At 41.9% G+C, this 14,032-nt stretch overlaps 1 long non-coding RNA gene across 1 annotated transcript; it reads left to right on the forward strand.

Moving 5' to 3' along the window:
• The first annotated feature begins 229 nt into the window (after positions 1-229).
• LOC309357006 lies at positions 230-8,072 on the forward strand. The gene is made up of 3 exons (XR_014163012.1): positions 230-271; positions 3,082-3,128; positions 7,976-8,072. It is a non-coding gene; the product is annotated as an uncharacterized lncRNA (long non-coding RNA).
• The last annotated feature ends 5,960 nt before the right edge of the window (positions 8,073-14,032 follow it).

Below are 14,032 nucleotides of genomic sequence, written 5' to 3' on the forward strand. Positions count from 1 at the left end.
AGGGTGAATCACTGGGGGCTCTGCATAGCAAGCGAGGCCCTGGCCTCCACCTTCCACACTCGCGTCCCTCGAACAGCACCCTGCGGTGCCCCCTCAACACCCTCTCCACAAGGTTTGGCCTCCTGACCCTCCCCCTAGCTCTGTGAACAGCCTTTTATTATTATTATTTTACTCCGATGCCTCAGCAGTCATCAAAAACCTCTCTTTCTGATGCCATGAAATGGGATGAATTTCTGCAAATTAGCCTCTGGAGCACAGGAAGATTTTGCAAGTATGTGTTTAGAAATGATTCAGAGTTTGGAAGGGGGGGGGGGGATAAAACCAACGACCTCAGCATAACTTCCTAAGGTTTTAACCCTGAAAAGTTGGCTCTTTAAAAGAATAAACTTCTTAGACCCTACTTTTAATATATTGACTAAGAATCTGAAACATAGGCTTTTATTCACAAAGCCTTAACTGTTTACCTCCCACAATTCTTATCTCCCACTTTATATATAAACATATATATTGACTAAGAATCTGAAACATAGGCTTTTATTCATGAAGCCTTAACTGTTTACCTCCCACAATCCAACGTGGCAAATCGGTTTAGGGCTTCGGGAAAATAAGGGGCCATTTCCTTCACCAGCACACACACACACACACACAGAGAGAGAGAGAGAGAGAGAGAGAGAGAGAGAGAGAGAGAGATCTCCTCACATCATTCCCAGAAAGAAGGGGTGAAATCTACACACCACATTTTGCAAGCGCTGAGAGATTTATTTTAAATTGCGTTTTCTTGGCATAATTTCAGCCGGGGCCAATTGATGCTTAGCCCCAGCACCTCAACCTAGGGATGTGTAAGCAATGATAAAGAAAAAAATGCTGCTAAGCAGGTGCAAAGTGTCATTCCCTCCCTACCGATTAACACAGGAGTTTGTGCAGAATGTATTCAGAACCAACAACGGCAGAAGAAGGGAACGAGTAACAAAAGACGAAGAGTCTCAAAACTTCCCTGATTTTTTTTTGCAATACTGTACTTCCCTTTTTCGGCTGAGCTAAAGATTCGGCAATCATGTTAATCTCTGTTTTGATGATTTCATAACTGAGATGAGGAGAAAGTGTGTGCCTGATCAGATGATGATGATGATGATGATAATAATAATAATAATAATAATAATAATAATAATAATAATAATAATAATATCACTTCATGGGGTTGTTTTCCTGGATCACATGTGACCATCTCCATGCTTACAGATGCACCCAGAGCATAAAGAGCAATGGAAAGTTATATCTGCTTCCAGGACTTGTAATCCAGTGCTTTCCTACTTCTGAACAAGGGAGCTCAATTCAGCCACCATGGCTCTTGAGAGGTTAGCCCATCATCAAATGATAGCTGGGTTTTCATTCATTCCGCAGAAACCCCTATCCAGCCACAACAGGAATGTCATTTAATTATTAGACACCCCTTTCCTTTCTGCCACTTAGGACAAGATATCTGTTTTTGAAACATTGTGCTTTTGTTCATATTCTAGTTACAATTCATCTCCTTTACGGCTATGATTTTTATTGCTACAGTTCACAAAGAATCTTCACAAATTTTGTAAACTTCTAATTCTTTCCTCCTTTTATTTTTTTTAAAAAAGCAGCCAAAGAACGGCTTGCAAATACCAGCGGTCTCTCTCAGATCTAAGTCAGAATGGTTCATGTCTCTCTGTGTCACTCCGGCCACTTGCGTTTGAATGGGGTCAGTTCACACATGTACCTCAGAAGTTAAATTTGTGTACATGCGTGTGTGAATGAGGCTTGGAGATCTTGCCTTTTGATGTTCTTTCTAATCCCTCTTTTGAGGATTGCCGCTGCTTCTCACTATTGTGAACAGTTTCAGGTGTGTGTGTGTGCTTGTGCTTAAGCATCTCTTAGTACTCAGGACATCAAGTATACATTATATTCCCTGTAATTTAATACCACATTTTTTTCCGTTGTGTGCATTTTTATCTACAATCATTGCTGAATTCAGGTAAGACTCTGTACTGCATTTTTTCTTGAAAGAAAAAGAGGGTTCCGTGGTGTGCATTGGGAAGTATGACTGATGTCCTTGGTCTGTGGAAATGGGCATTTCAGCCTCCTTCTGATGTGGAAAAAGTGTAAATGTGCTAGATATATGGAGTTGTGCTTGCTGGGGGTTGAAGATCTGAAAGGGACTTGTGAACATGTTCACTTTAATATACATACAAGCATCCCCATAACTAGGAACCTGGACCATGGAAAAAGTGTGGGTCTAACAACTTCAACATGGTTATAGTTTGAAATGCAGGGGTGGGGCTAATATTAGAGGCCAGGTGCCACCAATTTTCTGAAACGGGGACTTTTTGGTGGTAGGACCACAACTGCAGACTAGTCTTTCCAAGTAAATTGAATTGGGACACTGACCTAGATTTTCTTTATAAATATGAACAGATTTTATTATTCTCTCAGCCCCTTTAATCTCTATAAAACTGACTGTTTTGATCTCTTAACAGTTTCACCTGCTTTTGTTTGAATTTTGTTTTGTTTGTGTTAACCTTCACCGCCTCCCCAAAATATTCACTTAAACATAATTTTCAGAGAAGCACTTGGTGAATTTCAAGAGAATCAAAGGGGGTTTTGATTGGAGAAAACCCACTTCTCAGGGTGAAATCTATACCCTGCTAGATTTCACTTTAGGTTAATATTGACAGAATATTAATATTGAGGAATATTTACAGAAGCCAACATTTTCATAAGATTTGGGTCACAAGAGAAAAACACAGATCCTTAGTTAAAAAATATAATTCTACCACTTTTTGTTGTTTTTTGTTTTTTACATTTTGTTGGGTACTTTGGGCAATTTTTTAAACAGACTAAGGAGGATGACAAAAATCTTGTTTGAAACTGGGATGAGCTGAAAAGCAGTTTAATTAACGTTGAAAACAGTGATAATGCAGAATCAGTGAGCCAGCTTTTAGGAAAGTGTCCTGAGGAGAAATCATCTCTGTATGAATTACATAAATGTGTGTGTGTGCCTTTACCAGAACAGAGTAAGTTATTCAGAATCAATACATTTTCTCTGTTTTCTAGAGACTGGCCGAGATTGAAAGATGAAGAAATCTCAAATGCTGAACACGGTATCAGGAAGCGGGGGGCGGGGATGAGAGGAAAAGGGCTGCAGATTTAATAGACATTGCTTCAATTATAAAAATTTTCCAGGAATGTTTTGAGGGAAGGGGGAAAAAAAAGATCAAATATGTCATCATAACTGGGGGGAAAAATCCCTTTCAGAGAGTTGAAAATTCCCCTCTGGCCAGTGTCCTATTTTAAGCCTTTAAGAAATAGTAGTTGAGCCCATGGGAGAAAGCTCTTGCAAAGTTATAATTTCATGTGATTTGAAATGTGGCACCTGAAGGCCTCCCATACCGGATCACTTAAAATAAATAGGGGCTCTCTTCAAGAGGCATTTGTCCTTCCAGTTGCCTGAATATGCATATATGTTGTATATAAGCATATGGATAGATGGAAAGAAAGAAAGATATAGAGGTAATGTCTCAGATGCAAACACAAAAAGGTGTGTTTTTTTAAAGCACCAGACATTCTTAAAAATCCCTACTTGCATTTCCACCTGAGATTCTCTCTCTCTCTCTTTCTCTCTAGTATTGATTTATTTGAGATATTGATATACCACCCTTTGCCAAATGCACACAGGGTAGTTTACAGCACAGTAACATAATAAGCAACATATACACATAACAAAATAGCCATTTGAAAAACCTGCTATATTCACAATAAGCAGCCATGTCATATCATTCGTAAATAATTTCAATCATCAATAAAGGTACCCCTGCCCGTCAGGGCCAGTTGTAACCGACTCTAGGATTGCGCGCTCATCTCGCTCAAGAGGCTGGGAGCTGGCGCTGTCCGAAGACACTTCCGGGTCACGTGGCCAGCGTGACGAAGCTGCATCTGGCGAGCCAGCACCAGCGCCGCACACGGAAACGCCGTTTACCTTCCCGCTAGAAAGCGGTCCCTATTTATCTACTTGCACTTAGGGGTGCTTTCGAACTGCTAGGTGGGCAGGAGCTGGGACTGAACGACGGGAGCTCACCCTGCTGCAGGGATTCAAACTGCCGACCTTTCGATCAGCAAGTCCTAGGCTCTGTGGTTTAACCCACAGCGCCACCCGTGTCCCATCAATCATCGATAGCTGCATCCAAAAGTCTTCTGAGAGAGGTGCACCTCCAGCTATTTCTGAAAGGAAAACAATGATGTGGCTATTTGCACCTCAGTGCAGAGCGCTAGCCAGAGCTGGAGAGCTGGTACAAAACCACCACCACCATCCCAATAGGGTTATATTTTGTGTAAGCTGCTTACAGGTAGACTCAGCATCTGGTCAATGGGAAAGGAAATACTAGAGGCTAGACTATAGAAATCAGACTACCAAGAAGGGGTAGGGGGAGATGGTGGTAATTTATATTAGGTAAATTGGGCATCAGCCGTGAAGTTTAAAACACACCTTCAAGTTTGTGATTATGGTAGCAGTATGCTGGATTCTGCTTCAAGGCAAAATTTACAGCCAGTGTGGAGGTTCCTGCATGAGGGGGCAGCGATATCAAGAAAAGAAGGATTTTGAAGTAAAAACAATAGTTTCAACAAGTCTAGTAAGATTTCTTTCGATGCTGGCATCCAAATGTTAAGGTGCAAATGTGCTATTTAGCAAAGCAACAGTCTTGGTGTGTTACTAGAGATGAAAATATTTATCTCTATTTCTTTCTTCTCTTTGGTCCCATGTTTCTTTCTGACACTGTTTGGCTGGGAAGAATTTCTCAAGTTAATTTCATGGTGTAGGAAGTTAGGATCATAAGAAGCTGTCTTATATCAGGCCAGGCCGATAGTCCAAGTATCTCATTATTATTGCCTACAGCTCCAAGAACTCAGCTAATGTAGCATAAAAACAGAAGAGTGTTCTGGATCAGGCCAATGGTCCATTTAGTCCAGGCATAGGCAAACTCGGCCCTCCAGATGTTTTGGGACTACAATTCCCATCATCCCTGACCACTGGTCCTGTTAGCTAGGGATCATGGGAGTTGTAGTCCCAAAACATCTGGAGGGCCAAGTTTGCCTATGCCTGATCTAGTCCAACATCGTATTCACACAGTGGCAACCAGAGGCCCAAGGCACAACTCCTGTGGGAATGAGTTCCATAGTTTAACTATGCTCTGCATGAATACCGTAATTTCTTTCATTTATCTGTCCTGAATTTTCCAGCACTCATCTTCAATGGATGAGTTCTGGTGTTAGGAGAGAGGAAAATAAACTTTTCTCTATCTGCTTTCTCCATGCCATGCATAATTTTACAAACTTCTATCATGTTGCCTCTTGCTTGCCTTTTCTCTAAACTAAAAAGTCCCAGAAACTGCAATCTTTCTTCATAGGGGAGCTTTTCCACCCCTTGATAATTTTGGGAGCACCTTGCAGAATTGGTAACCCCCCCCCAATCTGCTAGCACAGAGAACACAGATTACTACTAAGCAATATTCATGGGATTTTGGTATGTATTCTTTTCTTTTCTCCCCCTTTTTAGTAATGATTTCTGTCCCTCTAAGATCTATCAGGATGACAAAATGTGACAATTTTAAGGTAGAGAATATTTCCTTCAAGCAGTGGGGGGAGGAATCAAAGATAAATCCTAGCTTGGTTCTTCCACTCCCCCCCCCCTCGTCCTATTAGTTTTTTGACAGTCTGCTTATGGAGATCTGGCTTGTCAAGATGAAAGTCACCTCTGTCTCTTTCTCAGAGCTATTTCAGTCTCTTTTAAGGAGTTAAGTGCACTGTCAGTTGCTAGGAGCGGGCGGGGGTGGCGGAGGAGGAATCCTCTCAACCACACAGAAGTCCTGTAAAACTTCTTAATTTAGTAGAATAAGAGAATGTCTCTGGTTCTCTCCCATCCAGTCTTGTTCCCAAGTTTCATTTGCACCAATTGCTAAAGCAAGGAGAGGTGTACATTTCTCTTGAGGCAAACAGGGACTCAGCAAAGGGGGGGGGGTAGAGTCCTGTCTGCCTATGGAAAATGGGAAGGGAAATTGAGGAAAATGAGGTGGTAACAAAGGGTTACAAGCAAGAGATTAAGGACTCAGCATCAGGGTACTCTAAGGACCTCAACATCTACAAGCCACAAAAAAATTCAGACATTCAGAATGTCAGAACAGGGGTTCCTCTGAACATGTTCTGTGCCCAGGGCTTTTAGTATCATAATTGCACTGAGTTCACAACCGTCCATTCACACTCAATTCCATTCTAGGTTAGCTCTCTTCTTTTCTACAATCCAATTTAGCTGGGAGAATTTGTTTTCTTGTTGCTTTTGTTTAACAACCTTGTTGATCCACGGCAGATCACTCAGAGATCTCCCAGTAGATCCCAATCTACCTGCTCCAAGTTATGCCACCTATGCATATATACTGTAGGCATTGTTCAGGTTTCATGGGGTTGTACTCAATGCTAGTCTTACTCAGAGTAGACCTGGTGAAATTAATGACCTAAAGGAAGTCATGTTCATTAACTTTGACGGGTCTGATTTTGGTAAGATTAGCATAGTGAATAACTGACAATAGATCCAACACTTTATATCTATTGTAAAAATAAATAAATCACCTGGGCTAGCAGCAGTTTTCACATTCTGTGATATCGAACTGGCAAAAGCACTTTTTATTTTTGCCTCTCACAAACCTGATACAAAATCAGCTTCAATGGGTAATCAAAAGTCGCAGGATTATGAAGAAGACCACACAAAATCTTAGCAGGGTAAATGAAGGAGGGGGGGGGGAGAGAGAGAGAGAGAGAGAGAGAGAGAGAGAGAGAGAGAGAGAGAGAGAGAGAGAGAGAGAGAGAGAGAGAGAAGCAAAAAGGTGTCTGCATGTTGAGCTGGTTCCTCTGAGCTGAAGCGAAAGCAAAGAGGAGATTTAGCAGCTGTTCCTTGTGGCAGAAAATCTTCCCTGATTGTTGGCGGAAAGGAGGCCTAGAAGTGTCAGACAGATACAGCTGATCCACAAAGATAAATCCTGACCTGCAGGGCCCACAAGATGTGCATGCAGTGCCTGTAATTTTGTCATGGTCCAAAAAATAAAATAAAAACAACAAAAATATATATGTCAAAAGTCATGAAGACCCAGGAAAAATGAAAGGGAGAAAAGTCACTGACAAGTTTTGAAGTCATCAAATGACCCTTGAAGCTCTTCTATCTTTCTAATCTGATTTTCTTAAGGTCTGCGGAGCCATTGCGATATTAGCCAGCCCCTAACCCCGGACTTGCAAGGGTGCTGAGGCTGGTTTGCCTGCTTGCCTGTGTATATGTGAACATTTCTGTGTGTAAATTCATTCTCAGCTCTCCGATTCCTCTCCTTTTCTTCTGTTCACACATTTATAAATCACTTTCCCACGTGAATCTAAGGCATATATAAACGAAGACATGTCTGGTTTTGTAGTTGGTAGGCAGGAATAATTTGCCAAACCCTTGGCACATCACAGTGCTAGCCAGGTGAATTTTGTTCAGTGGGTCAAGTTGTGCAGGCCAGACATAAAGATCTCTTTGCTGAGAACTTCCCCTCTTCTTCATGCATTTATATATCAAATCCCTTGGCCCTCCCATCAATCAAAGCCCCCTGGGTGATTCACAAATATCAATGAAATGCACAAATAAAATCCAGTCGATAAAAACAATCTCATTACAAATAAGAAAACTCATAAGATGGCATAGAAGTACCCCCATAAAAACAGGCCTGCATAAAAGGAGAACGAATATATATATATTTGTCATAGTCATTAGGAGTTCAATCAATAAATCTCTTAATTATGGTCAATGATCCGCATTGTTGTTATGAGTTATAAAAAGGAATTACCCCCAAAATTCTAAGCATACACAGTATTTTGCTTTGTTGTTGTAGTGTGGAGGAGGATGTCACAATTAAATCTGGACTTTTTTCAGAGCAGGACTTTCAGGGCGGAATCCCAGATACACATATACATAACCACATGTTGAAGGTATGAAGAGATTTTGGAGAATGGAAAGGACTCTTTGGAAAGTCTTTGAAGACCTGATAACTGGAATGAAAGAAGGCATCCATTTCCACTCTGCCACATAATTATTTGCATGCAGCGTTGCTTCTATTGCACTGCAGTTTGGCTTTTTTTGGGGGGGGGGGAAACCACATTATTCTTCTTACTGTCAGCTATAACGAAACTTTATGGAAGCATGTTATCATGATATCATTCCACACCATTTATTTCAATTGAAAAGGGGGGGTTTGTTACTTTGTGTTATATAGTATTTGTGGTCTGAAAACAAAAACAAAAGCTGACATTTTCTAGATTGATTTCTGTTCCAGACATGGGGGTGAATAAGTGATCATCAATAATTTTCATTCCCACTCCCATTTCTGTTTTCATTTGAACTGTACAGCATTCTTTCCTGGGAGACATAGAAATCATAGAATTACAGTAGTGAAAGGGAGCCTATGGGTCATCTGGTCCAACTCCCTGACAGATGGCTATCCAACTTCTGTTTAAAGACCTCCAATGAAAGAGTGCCTACCACCTTCCCAGGTAGTTTACTCCACTGTCAAACAGATCTTAGAAAATAATTCCTAATGTTTAGTTAGAATCTCCTTTCTTGTTATTTGAATCCATTGGTTTGGGTTCTTTCTTCTGGAGCAGTAGAAAACAAGCTAACCCCATGTTCCCTTGGACAGCCCTTCAGATATTTGAAGATGGCCTTTATATTTCCTCCCAGTCTCCTCTTTTCCAGAATAAACATACCCAGCTTTCTTAACCGTTCCCCACAAGGCTTGGTTTGCAGACCCTCTATCAGATTGGCTGCACACATTCCAGCTTGCTAATATCCTTCTTAAACTGTGGTTCCCAGAATTGGACGCAGTATACCAGGTAGGGTCTGATCAAGGTAGAACAGAGTGGTGCTATTACTTCCTTTGATCTGGGCAATAGTCTTCTCTTGATGCAGCCTAGAATCGCACTAGCTTTCAACAGAGAGTGCTGTTGTGTTCAGGTTCTGCTTGCAGGCAGCTGGTTAGCTGTTGTGAGAACAGGATACTGAGCCTTTGGCCTGATCCAGCAGGCTCTTGCTATGTTCTTATGGACCACAACTCCCAAAGGGAAGGCTGAATTAGGATGTAGAAAACTGCCTTGTCCCGAATCAGGCCATCAGTCTATCCATCACAAGATTGCCTCTGAATACCAATTGCTTTGGATCACAAGGGGGAGAGGGCTGTTGCACTCATGTGCTGCTTATCGGCTTCTCATAGGCCTCTAGTTGGCCACCGTGGGAATAGGCTGTTAGGCTAGCTGGGCCCTTGGCCTGCTCCAACATTATTCTTATGTTCTTCTGTGTTGTGTTCAGAAACATCTAGAAGGCCACAGATTCTCTATCTCTGGCATGGTTCGTGCATTTTAATTGTCCAGTACTTATGTGTTGCTGTTGGGGTGTAGTGAAACCCACTGGAACACTCCTCAGAATCCCTAATCACAAAAGCTGGAAGTCCTAAAAGAGTGGGAGAATACCATGAAGAGGTTCTGGAGCTTGATTCACTTCCCTCTGCCTTTCAGCTCTTTAAACACATTGTTTCTGTGCCTGAAAATAAACAATTCTCTTGGTTCAAATCATATGGGGGGAGAGAGTATGCCTGCAAACATGTTCCCAGCTTCTTCTTTCTCTGCCCCATGGCTTTGCCAATAGTTGAAATTCAGGTGGCAGCAGGCTCCCCTCTAGCTCTGCTGCGCTGCTCATATTTTCCATGTACTCCTCAGCTTCCCCATTAGTCTTGCCCTGGCAGCCATAGCGAAGTCTTGCTGTCAGGGAAGCCTAGAGCCATCCAAGCCCCTCTGCAATGTGGAAGCTTGATGGGATGCCTGAGGCAATATGGCGTCTACCTAGGGAACTTCCCCAAGGCAGAAGGAGATTTGTATGCACCAACAGCAGCCCCGGGTCCAAGCCTGTGGTCTGTCACTATCATTCTGCCTCACAACACTGCAGCCATCAGAGCTGACGAGTGGAAGTATAAGGCTGAAGACAGGCAATCTCTGAGATGGACAGCAACAGGGGCAATTTGCCTCTCAATGTTCTGCTGAACCTGGCAAAGAAGGAACACAGGACTTGGATTACTGCAGTGCATTTGATGTGTGGCTGCCCTTGAAGACTATTGAGGAAGCTCCATCAGAATGAGACAATCGAATACACAATGAGGCCAGTTGTTAACAGCATGTCACAGAATACAATCCATTGTCCCTGCTCAATGGCCATGCTGGCTGGGTCTGATGGGAGTTGTAATCCAACAGCATTTGGAGGGAACCATGTTGGCTACCCTAGAATTTTTAAAAAGAACTGAGCAAAGCAGAATCTCGTTCATCTAGAGTACACCCATGGACAGAAGTAGTATATCTCTGAATGTACAATGGTGGACGCAAGACACTGGGGAGGTGATATTCTCAGATACATCAGGCTGGTCATTGTTGGGAACAGGATTTCAGACTTGATGGTCTGATCCCACAAATCCCTCCCCATTCATGGTGAATAATTGCAATTCTTGATTCTTATCGCAAATGAGGTTCAATAGGCTACCCACACCTGTCAGCATCAGTCACTGTAGCACACATGAAGCCCTAGACATCAAAGGGCGTCATAGAACCTGTTATTGCTCAGTTTCAGGTGGCTGGACACCACTTGTTCCACTAAGAAGTTGGAAGCCGACTGCTTGGAGGTCACATATTTTAAAGGCATTTCTAAAAAGATTCTTGAGCTTCAGTGCTAAATTCCTACATCGTACACTGAAATAACCAATCCAGGCAAAAAAGAAAAAAACAATAATAATCTGACTACTAACCTTTCACCATAGTAATAAATGCTTTGCTACTATGCTAAGTAATATAATTATAATTTCAATTAATTCTTCTCATAAACACATACAGTCCTGTGCTATGTATAGACTCGAGGCCTAATTTTTATTTCCCAATGGCATTTCATTTGTCTCTGTATTTTTCCCCCTTCACTGCATCTATCTTTCTGATTTATGATCAGAAAAATGCTCAAGGAATTATGCCTTTTGTCAGTGTACCTGAATACAGCTAAAGAAGGCCAGACATAGGACACTTAAGTTTGGAGAACTTTGTATCTTGGTAGAGTTATTTTTGAGAAGGGAGCCTTGAGAGTGGTTTGTAATTTTTGCCTATCTACACCCACAACTCTGTAGTTTTGGGTGGTCACAGCTCCTTAATCACAGCTAAGGAGGAGTAAAACTAAACTATACTTAACACTGTGGAAGACAGGAGTGCCTGGCGTGCTCTGGTCCATGGGGTCACGAAGAGTCGGACACGACTAAACGACTAAACAACAACATACTTAACATTAACTCACCTTTATAAACCATGGTTTAGCATTATGTGTGAAGCAAGCCAGACTATTTGTTTCTATCCGTATTTTAAAACATCTACTATTTTAAGTCAAGCAAAATTACAAACCTGTGGCATTTCTAAATGACTGGGTGGGAAACTTAAAGCGCCTCCCATGAGTGCAATCTTAATGCTCTCAGAGTTTGATGAAGCTTTCTTCTCAATGAAGATTACCAAGAAGTGGGAAATGCAGTGAGGACCATTCTCATCCTTGTTGCTTTATAAAGTTACAGTACCTAGCTTTCCTAGTGGGGAGAAGTGGGGGTGGGAGCCATTATGGTTATAAAACTACTTGCAGTGCAGAAGAGGCTCAATATGTTTTGCTAAGTGTTTCTAAACAAACAGGAGTTGTACAGAGTGAAATGGCCACTTACGCATCATCAACCAGACATTAAACAGCTTGGGAAACAAGACTGAACAGAAGTCCCCTTTGCTCTATGACTGGGTGTGGTTTTAAAAAAATACAGACGTGGCTACAACACTAACTTGAGTTGCAATTCCGGAAGTAAATCTCATTGAGCAAACTAAAGCTTACATCTGAGTACCTAGATGTTGTCAGGATTATGCATTCTTATTCTTAAACTTATTAGTAATTTTCTTTACAAAAGTAGCTTAAAGCAACTTACAAAAATAATTAACACATACATTAAAACCAGCATAAAAACAAAACATAGGGGGGGATCTAAAACTCTGTCATAGTTATAAAAGTCAGGATTAAAACATCCCATGCACTGGAGGATATTTAGATAATTAAAAGTCAAAGGCCTGGCAGAGAAGAATGTTTTTGTCTGGTGCTTAAATATAAGTAACGATGGTGCCAGGCAAGTCTCCCTGGGGAGAGAATTCCAGAAGCGGGAAATCGCCACTGAAAAGACCCATTCTTGTGTTGCCACCTTCTGGACCTCCTGTGGAGGGGGCACATGGAGAAAGGCCTTAGATGGGGACTGCAGGCTCTGGAGCTGTTCATAAGGGGAAGGGTAGTCCATGAAGTATTGGTGTCCTAAGCTGCACAATGCCTTCTTTCCCTCTGTACTGCCCTATCATAAAATATCAAGGCAGTGTACAACATTCAGACATGAAGCACAATTAAAAACAGTACATATAATCATTAAAGTGCCGGGCTAATCACAAGAAAAGAAAATAATGACAATAATCATCATCATAATATAGAAATTAAGCAGCTGCAAAGGGCTGCTGGCACAAAAAGATCTTCAAGAGAAGCCTGAAAGCCAAAAGGAAGGGTATTGCTGAATCTTCACTAAAATATTATTCCACCGTGTGGACAACTAAGAGTGTTCCTCTGGATTATCCGAGTGATGGGATATAAGGGCTCAGGTCAGTGGTGGATCTTGGGGCCTCAGATTTCACTGGTGCCCTGTGCAATGCCAACGTTCGCCCCCTGCCTTTCATTCTACATAATGGTTGCGGAGCCCCCTTTGGTGCCACCAAGGCTCTTCACTCAGTGTGACTGAACTGGTCCCACTCCCCTGAATCCACCTCTGTTCTGGGGTGGTCTTTAAGATATCCTGGATTGCAGTTAGATTTCCAAATGACCAGAAAGAAAAAGGGCGAGAAACTCACATTCTGGCCTACTCTTCTGTCCTCCATAGCAGCTAAGCTTTTCACAGTTTGGAGAGAAACTGCAATCACCTGTAAATGCCTGCAGACAAGAGGAAAGCACAACTACAGAGGCCAGCTGAAAAATTGGCAACTCAGAGACTGATATCACATACAAAAGACTACCCAACCCCCCCAGTTGCACCACCAATTGGTTCCACCTGACTGGATATAAGATCTGGCCTTTTACACTGCACCTCTCTTGAAAGCAGGAGACATTTTCCCTGCTTGTGGCGGGGAAAGCAGAGCCATGTTTTGCACGCAGGATCAATGACAAAGGCTGGTCGAGTTGTATGGCTGCAGGGACAAGTGCCATCTCTGAAGATGTGAGTCAGATCTCTTTCATACTCCCGAAGACATCTTTATTCAGCCTCTAATACAAATTTCTGCCCCAGGAGAAACAGAGTACCTGGAACTCTCCAAAGCTCGTCTGATGGCAAGACAACCCTTTTCAATCATTGGATAACGAGTCTCTTGGGGAGGGAAAAACATACACAGGCGCACACACATATGCGCATGCGCACACTCACACACATATTAATGCAACCAATCAAGAATTCTTGATCATTTCCTTCCAGTGGAAAAACTTTCTTCTCTTTTTTACATCCCAAAGAGTCAATCACGTGCTGTGAAGGTTTTCTCCAAGTATGTACTAATTAATACAAAGTGTTAATATAAGGGGATTATTATTATTATTATTATTATTATTATTATTATTTTGAAAACTCCCCATTTCAGTCGAGAGAAGGGAAGAAGATGTTGATAAGGAGCCATGAGGGGGATATTTGGCACGATTTAAAGCTCTGTTCTTTGATGTAAGAAGGATGAAGTAGCAGTTTATTTTTAAGACCATTTGTTGTTCTCCTTCCCACATTACTCACAATTTAAGTGTGGTGTAGTGATTAGAGTCTTGGACTAAGACCTGGGTGACCAAGGTTTGAATCCCCTACTCAGCTGTAAGTGCTTT

Source organism: Podarcis melisellensis (assembly GCF_964234715.1).
Source record: "Podarcis melisellensis genome assembly, chromosome: 14".
NCBI classification, from domain to species: Eukaryota; Metazoa; Chordata; class Lepidosauria; order Squamata; family Lacertidae; genus Podarcis; species Podarcis melisellensis.